Source organism: Narcine bancroftii, unplaced genomic scaffold, assembly GCF_036971445.1.
Source record: "Narcine bancroftii isolate sNarBan1 unplaced genomic scaffold, sNarBan1.hap1 Scaffold_260, whole genome shotgun sequence".
Lineage (NCBI taxonomy): Eukaryota > Metazoa > Chordata > Chondrichthyes > Torpediniformes > Narcinidae > Narcine > Narcine bancroftii.
Genome location: NW_027211995.1, coordinates 9,155 through 18,308, shown reverse-complemented (window position 1 = coordinate 18,308; position 9,154 = coordinate 9,155).

Below are 9,154 nucleotides of genomic sequence, written 5' to 3'. Positions count from 1 at the left end.
CAAAGAGGGAGAGGGGGGCTCCAGCCAGCTTGCTGAGCTGGCAGGGGTGGCATTCACACTTCAGGACACCACTGGGCCCATTAACATCCACCCCGATTCATGGGCAGTGGCCAATGCCATGGTGGTCTGTATGGCCCAATGGCATGAGACAGGGTGAGAAATCCACGGATGCCCCCTTTGGGGACAGCACCATGGGCAGTTGCTCTGGGACCAAGCCCCCACAAGGAGATCACAGTTCACCACATAGACACCCACACCCGCAACACCACAGAGGAGGCAGCGGACAACGCGGCCGTGGATCAAGTTGCCCAAAGATGCACTGCCTCCACCTCCCCACCAGACACTGACAATGGGGCTCTGGCCACCTGGGCTCACCGCAAAAGTAGCCACCTAGGGGCTGACAGCACATGACAATGGGCAGAACAGTTCAGGGTCGCCCTCATCCTGGATCAGTCCAAAACTGACGTGCTCGACTGCCCCATCTGTTGCAGGTAAAGTTAAGGGAATGACCAATGGTGCCTCCGGGACACATTAGCTGTGGCAGGGGAGCAGGTCATGTATGGCTGATTGACGATATCAGATCGCTCCCATGCCAAGATTTAAAAAATTAGTATATCCTGACCATGGTGAATACATATTCTGGTGCACTGGTGGCAGTGTCCTGTGAGAAATCCGACCAGAATAACACCATTATTGGATTACAGCCCCTCTCCTCCATTTATAGAATCCCCTGGGAGGTGCGATCCAATCAGGGCTCATACTTTCCAGAGTCTAAAGCCCAAGACTGGACTGCTGAGGCAGGGATCTCCTGGCTGCTCCACATCCCCTATCACCCCCAGGCATCAGGGTCATTTGAAAGGATGAATGGCCAGTTCACGGAGAGCATCCACAAACTGACATCAAGGTGGGTGGGGGGGGGGGGGGCTGACCGTGCTGCAACAGGCTGTGGATCACTTTAACTCGTGCCTCACCGGCCAAGGAGACACCCACATATCTCACCATTTCTAACACTCCCCATCCCCGGATTGAGAGCCTCCCCAAAACCTCCGAGACAGGACTTGGGGAGAGTATGGGTACAACAGCCACAAAGTCCAGCCCAAAAGGGGGAGATTGTCGCATTCAGTCCAGGAGATATCCGGTGGTTCGCAATTCTGGGCCAAACCAAACTCTCCTGTCTCCACACCCACCATCTCACAAAGGGACAATGAGTTTTTTTTTCCACCCCACAGGAACATGCAAGCCCTGCTTCTACCCTTGCTGCTAGCGGCAACCATTTGCAATGTCAGATCGGTGATCACATTCCTCTGCATTACCTATGATTTTGCCACCACCACGAATAGATCGGACTGCTGGATCTGTGTCCAAACTCCAGCACACACCAATCAAGCATTACCACTCACCCCCATCCAACTGGACGACTCTCAGATGAACTGCCTACTGAGACTCTTTGCTCCAGTGGGTTTGGGTTAACTGTATGGGGTGGGCCTAATGGCAGCCCACCACCCCTGGCATCTCTACTCAACACTATCCCTTCCACTGACTCCCGATGGTGTGGATGCTTCAGGAACTGGTATTTCTCTGCCTAAAATTGGACCACCACTCAAGTCCCGACACTTCGCATCATCCCACAACTCATCATAGACCAAATAAGTGTTGGTGCAGACTCCCCCACAGACACAACTCCCCCCTCCCAGTCGGCAACAGTGACAGCCGGCACAGAGGGTACCCGGGCACCGCACTCACCACCTCAATTGGTGTCAGCAAGCTGGGGGGGCCACTGGACTTTGAATGGCACCCACTGGGTTGGAGATCACTGCCTATCCCTGGCTTCCTGCCACCTGGTAGGGCTGCCTTTTCCCCACATTTGAGGTGCCCTACATCCACTCACTTGCTGACCTAGGGGAGCACACAGCCTTTGGTGACCACCGCAACAAGAGGGTCTTTACTGCAAGTGAATGGTTCTGGATGAACGCCTTCCCCAGATAAGGCTCTCCAACGAAGATGACCACCCTACGAGATGGCAGTGTCCCTGCACCATAAAAAGGACATCCTGACCTGGAAAGTTGTGAAGCTGAAGGAGAGGCGTATAGTGGCAATGCCAAATTGGATGGCCCTGGACTACCTGCTGGTGGCTGTGCTGTCATTGGCCAGGAGGGCTGCAGCTACATTCCCAAGGAATCCTCTAACATCACCCACCTGACTGACCACATTAGGGACTCAGTGGCCAAAATTCAACCCCGTTAGACCTTCTTATTACCTGTCGCACTTTATTGGCAAGCAGCATGTCTTCCGAAGGGGTGGATTGTCTTGGAGAGGCAGTGTCCATCACCTGGTGGCGCTGCTGTGCTCCTGTTCGGTGGACATACTACCTGCCAATCAAGGTCAAAGACTCACTCCAAGCCATCAAGGTGAACCTTGCGACTGGCCCACCTAAATCCCCAGGAGCTGCAGTCCAGGCAGCCCGGCCAGACTCAGCCCTTACCTTCACCCAATTGGCCCAGGTGAATCACCTCGACTGATCCCTGCTGAGCCCCTGCACTTAGCTTCGAACATTGGCCACAGCAGTCAATGGGGCTCAGCTTCCCCGAGTGATAGGCCCTCCCAGCATGGCCCCCAGAACTATAAAGGACCATGTCCCCTTTCGTTCTGCCTCTTTCGACTCATCGTGGCTAGTAAGGAGCATCTTCCACACTGGGTTGGGGAGAGTCTCGAGGTCAGCAAGGAAGACCCATGTCCATACTGGTCAAGGGGTGGGAGCTCACAGTATCACCTTGATCCTGAATGTTGAATGTATACATTCATGTAATTTCCCCCAGTCTCTGTCGGTTTCTCCCTCCTAATTAGAAGTGTATATTTACTCCCTGCGTACTCCGTGTGTAGAGGTTTGCCAAACATATCAACCCTATTGTCCTGTTTCCATCCCCAAACTAAAAGTGTGCTTTGTACCTCCGCTTTGGTCTGGTTCTTAACCTGTTGGACCCACACGAACCCGACCACAATGGAGGAGGGAAAGCTAAGTATTTTATCAATAAATGGAGAGTCAAATCACAAGAAAAAAAGACAGTTAATTCCAATCAGAAGTTGGCAAGAAATTAATGTATGTTTAGGGGAAAAAACGTAGGAATCTCAAGAAAAGCACCAGTGTGTAAAAATGTGTTATTTCCTATGAACAGAGGCAATAGAATATTAAATTTGTGGGAAAGAGATTTTATAGCCATCAAATATAATATGGGGAAAAGGATTTATATAAATCGAAACAAAGTTGGAAAAAAGATTGAAATATACAAATTCAAGAAGAAATAGGGTAAAGATTGTTTCAAGAGTGTTACAAATATGATTTATGCCAGTTATAAAACTACAATTGTCTACATCAATTCTGCTATACTCCATGTAAATTAAATGGACTTATCTCCAATTATTCCGAGAAATGTTTTCAATGTAATCAGGTGATTGGGACTTTTTTTCCATTCGGTTTGGACCTGTGTGAAAGTGGAAGAATTTTGGAAAGATTTCAGTATATTATTAGGACAAATTATGAAGATAAAAATACAAAAGGACACAAGAATATTTGTGCTTAGTCATATTTAAGATGCAGATACAAAACTGAAGTTGGATAAACATCAAACATAGCAGTGAAGCAATGTGCAGCACTAACGTGGAGAGCAGAGAGTTTTGTAACGAGGGATGGGAAATTGAAATGCAAAACTGTGTCACCATGTAACCATATAACCATTTACAGAGCGGAAACAGGCCATGTTAGCCTTTCGAGTTTGCACCGGTTCACTAGAACAAATCCACTAGCTCTATCCTCCCACTCTCCGCCAATATTCCTCCATCCCCCTCACCTCCATGTACACATCCAACCTTCTCTTAAATGACAGAAGGAACCCTGCTGCAACTATCTCATTCAGAAGAACATTCCATTCTGCCACGACTCTGAGTGAAGAAGCATCTTCTGATATTTCTCCTAAAGTTTTGCCCTCTTACCCTTAACTTATGGCCTCTCGTTCCAACCTTCCCTGCCCTCAGGGGAATGAGTCTGTTTATGTCTAGTCTATCTATTCCTTTCATAATTTTAAATACTTCCTTCAAGTCCCCTCTCAGTCATCTGCATTCCAATGAATAAAGTCCAGTCTCCTTAATTTCTCCCTGTAATCCAGATGCTGTAAGCCAGGCAACATCTTTGTAAATCTTCCCTGCACCCTCTTCACCTTATATATATCCTTCCTATAGTATGGAGACCAGAACTGAGCAGAGTACTCCAAACCTGGCCTCACCAATACCTGAAACAGCTGCAGCATCACCAACCAGCTCCTACACTCTATGCTATGATTTATGAAGTCCAGCAGACCATATGCCTTCTTAATTACCCTGTCTACATGGGAATCCACCTTCAGTGAACCCTGTACCATAACTCCAAGATCCTTCTGTTCCTCTGCATTTCTCGACGCCCAGCCCTGAACTGCATAGGTCCTATTTTGATTATTTTTTCCGGAATGCAGCACCTCACATTTGTCAACATTAAATTCCATCAGTCCACTTTTCCAAACAAACCAAATCCTGTAATCCAAGAAAACCTTCCTCACCATCCACCACTCCCCCTATTTTTGTATCGTCTGCATATTTGCTTTCCCAGTTAACCACCCCCTCAACCAAATCCTGAATATAAATGATAAACAACAGGGGATGCAACACCAATCCCTGAGGCACACCGCTCGTCACAGGCTTCCATCCTAATAGACAGTTGTCCACCATAACTCTCTGCTGTCTTTCTCCCAGCCACCTCTGAACCCATCTCACTATCAAACATCAAACATGACTTTCCCTTCACTAAGCCATGCTGGGTGCCCCCAATCAATCCCTGTCTATCCAGATATTTGTACATACTATCTCAAAGAATACCCTCCATAACCATCCCCACCGCCGAAGTCAAACTTACTGGCCAATAATTACTTGGCCTACACCTACTCCCTTTTTTGAACAACAGAACTACATTTGCAACCCTCCAATCCCGCGTCACCACACCCTCCTCCAGTGATCTTTGAAAAATCGCTGTCAGTGCCCCCAATATTTGTTCCCTGACCTCCCTTAAATTCCGGCGAAAAATCACATCAGCACCAGGAGACTTATCCACCTTAATTGACCCCAGAAGCTCCAAAACGCTCGCTTTACTAATCCCTATCCTTTCCATAACTAAACTATTTACCTCTCTTATCTTGTATAGCCCAATGTCTGCATCCCTCGTGAATACAGATGAGAAAAATTTGTTCAATATTTCTCCATCTCATACGCTTCCTGACATAGTTCACCGGTCCCATCATCCAGTCGACCTATTCTGTGTTTAACCCTCCTTTTACTGTTCACATTTCTGAACAAACCCTGAGGATTCACCTTCGCCTTATTTAGCTATGGACACTTCATCCCTTTTTATCTATCTCCTCAATCCCTTGTTTTTTTATATTTGGTGTAGATCTCCCTCTTGTCCCGTACAAACTTCTTAATTTCACCAGAAAACTACGGCTCCCTCGAACCTTTAGTCTTTCCCTTTGGCCTGATTGGAACATAAAGATCCTGTACTCTCAAAATCTCACCACTAAATGTCCCCCAAATTTTCTCTACATCCTTTCCAGGAAAAAGTTCAGCCCACACAACTCTCTGCAAATCCCTTCTCATTTCTCCAAATCTGGCCTTCCCCCACTCGAAGACCTTCAACCTCGGAACTTTCCATCATTAAGCTAAAGCTAATGGACCCATGATCACTGGATCCGCAGTTCTCCCTAACGCTCACCTCTGTCACCTGCCTCATTGCATTCCTAAACAACAGATCGAACACTGCTCCCACTCTAATTGGCGTCTCAACATATTGCTGCAGAAAGCAATCCTGAACACAATGCATAAATACTAAGCTATCCTGCCCTTTTACTGACTGCATTTCCCAATTGATGTTTGGAAAATTGAAATCCCCAACCAACACCACCCTATTTCACTTGCATATCTCACCTATTTGCACATTTGCTCTCCTTGTTCCCTTTCCCCATTTGGAGGCCCATAATATACCCCATAATAGTAACCTCACCCTTCTTATTTTTCAGTTCTACCCACACTGCCTCTCTTGACGAGCCCTCCAGTCTATCTTGCCTCACCATTGCTGTAATATACTCCCTGACATTTAATGCCACACCTCCCCCTCTTAATCCACCAACTCTGTCACATCTCAAGCAGTGAAATCTTGGAACATTCAACTGCCAGTCACAACCTTCTTTCAACCACGTCTCGCTAATGGCCACAACATCATAATGCCGCATGTCAATCCACACCTTTAGCTCATCCAGCTTCCTTACTACAGTCCTCGCATTAAAATAAATACAGGGATCTCCGACATCCTACCTTCTGAATATCCTCCTCTCTACCATTCTCACAATATTCACTGCAACATTTGTGTACTACTTCCTGCTTTTCCTCTCTCAAATTATTTAAACTTGTCCCTTTCCTTATCCTACTAACCCTCACCCTATAACTCTCGCCCTTTTCCTTTTATCCCTACAGAGTTTGACACCACACCTCTGCCAAGCATAGTCTGACTATCCCCTTCCTCAGTATTCAAGGTGGAGTACTGATTTCTGAAGATTACAGACTCGGGTGCTTGCACATGAATCTGAACTCTCCCTTTTCTCCTCCTAACGGTAACCCACTACCCCTCGTCCCGTGAGCCCCTGGGCGACCACCTGCCTGTAGCTCTTGTCTACGATAGCCTCAATCTCCCTAACAAGAGTAAGGTCATCGAGCTGCAGCTCAAGTTCCTTGACCCGGTCCGTTAGGCCACATGCCTTCTCAGTGATGGCCTCACTCTCCCTAACCAGAGGGAGGTCTGGTTGTCTGTCTCTGGATTCTCTGCTCAGAGGATCACCCCGCATTATCCATCAAATCCTGGTCTCTCTGTGTCAGCAGGAATTCCGTGCTGACCACTACCTGATGGCTTTGTGTTCAAATTGTTTGTCTATGAAAACTTTTCCACAAAGGTGATGTGGCAAAGTCTAGCTGACTGAAACATTGCACCAATCTTTCAGAACACCTGAGACAGGTAGATCCTTGGTTCATAGCGGCACTCGGTGCCCTTGTACTTAGTTTCCATGCTCAGTCTGATGCAACCTCACACGATGAAGGCCACATTGGTTACGCCCTTAACCCCATTGTCATGAAATATATATTTGGGAGAATCTGGTAAAATTAGAGTAGGTTAAATACATACACACATTTTAAAACAGATCTTATTTGAAATACTGAAGAATTCATATTCAGTAACATCACAGAAACTATGGAGAATGCTATGCACATTTCACAAGTAGCTGCTAATTGAAATGAGGTCATGAAATAAATAGACCATTATTTTGGTTTGGAGACAGGCTGGCTGGTTGAATATCTACAAAGTGCCAACGGAATGGTCACCCCTGGGATTTGTTTAGCTAAGACAAGGGCTTGCCAAAGAAGGATAAGTTCTGTTGTTTGCTGAAGAGGTGGGGGGGGGGTTTGCAATTGAGAGAGTCACATGTGTTTTCTAGCAGTCTCAGTTGGAGTGAGAGAGAGAGAGAAAGGGGTGAAACAAGCTCTCTCTGCCAGGCACTGAAAGCAGCTGAACAGTGCAAGCTAGGAGAGGATTGTAGGAAACAGAAAGCTCCAGAGTGGCAGATGGCTGGAAGTCCTATCTGTCTGATGTTTCTCTCAGAATAAGTGCAACAGGAAGGAACATTGTGCTAGCCTGAAAGAAAGAGGTTATCATCTGGAGAACCCTGATAGGCCACGTTTTATCAGCGAGACATTGAGGTGACTAATGGTGGTAGCTCAGTTGTGGAAATCCTGGAACAACAAATCTCTTTCTGCAAACCCTATGGAACTTTCTTGAGTAGGAAAGCCTGATGAACTTTATTCATGTTCAATTCCGTGCACAGTATCAGAATTGCCGACAACCAGTGAACTTGGAAGAATGAGAAGTGAGATTGAACAGAGAACCAAATAACTTTTCTTCAATTTACACACACATCATACACGTGCGCTTAAACTCAGAAGGGGATTAAGGTTGGTTAAGTTAATAGAGATTATTAAAGTTTGATTCTGTTTTCCTATCAAAAGATCATTAAAAACAACATGTTTAAATAACTACTTGTCTTGGTGAATGTCTATTGCTGCTGGGTTTTGGGGTCCTTTGGGCTCATAACACCATAGTCTGGCGATGTACATGGACCTCCTTCCCACTCCATCCATTTTGGATCCCCACATGAAGAGGGAAACTGCTCTGGTAATAGCCAGGGCAGAGGTGTGTGGGATGGGCCACGCCTGCATCACACGCAGCAGTACCGAGAGCACCTTGCACCTGATGACCAGGTTCTTCCCCATTACTGAGAGGGAATGTCATTCCCACAGACCCAATTTCTGGTGAACCTTTACAATCGGCTCTGACCAATTCTTGTTGCATGCTTCGGCCTCTCCAAGCCAGTTCCCCGACACCTTCAGGTAGTCAGATCTGACTGTGAAGAGGACAGCGGACTAATTTACCAAAGTGCATTGCCTCGCTTTTGTTCCAGTTTACCCTGGAAAATAGCATTGTATACTTCCGGGCCCAGCCACTTACAGACTTGTGTACAACTCAGGCGTTCTCCCAAAACTGGGGGTCCCTGGTCCCTGTCTCCTGGAGTTGGGATTCTTGACACTGCTCCCTGTCTCCTGATATTGGTGCTTTGTTCTCCACCAGTCCCACAACACAACCCTGATCCCTGGACAGAATGTAGAGCTACAGAGGGATCAGTGAAAACATGGGTAATTTTGACAGGGTGGTGTCCATCCAGGAGCCTGATAACAGCAGGGAACCCGTGGAAGGGGATGGAGGGCATTTGATGGTGCATCAGCAGGACACTGCTGAGGGTGCGGATTCCCTCGGGCTTCCGATGAGGGATTGCTGAGGGAGAGGCCACATGGATGGGACTTCGAGGCAAGGAGCCACTGATTGTCAGGGATGGGGCCTGTAAATAGACCCGCAGACATCCAGCACACAGCATCTTTGACTCACTACCATCAGGAAGGAGATATGGAGGAACATAATCAGGCTGCCATGCAGGGAAATAACTTATTCCCACAGGCACACAGGTTGACAATGTCAGTT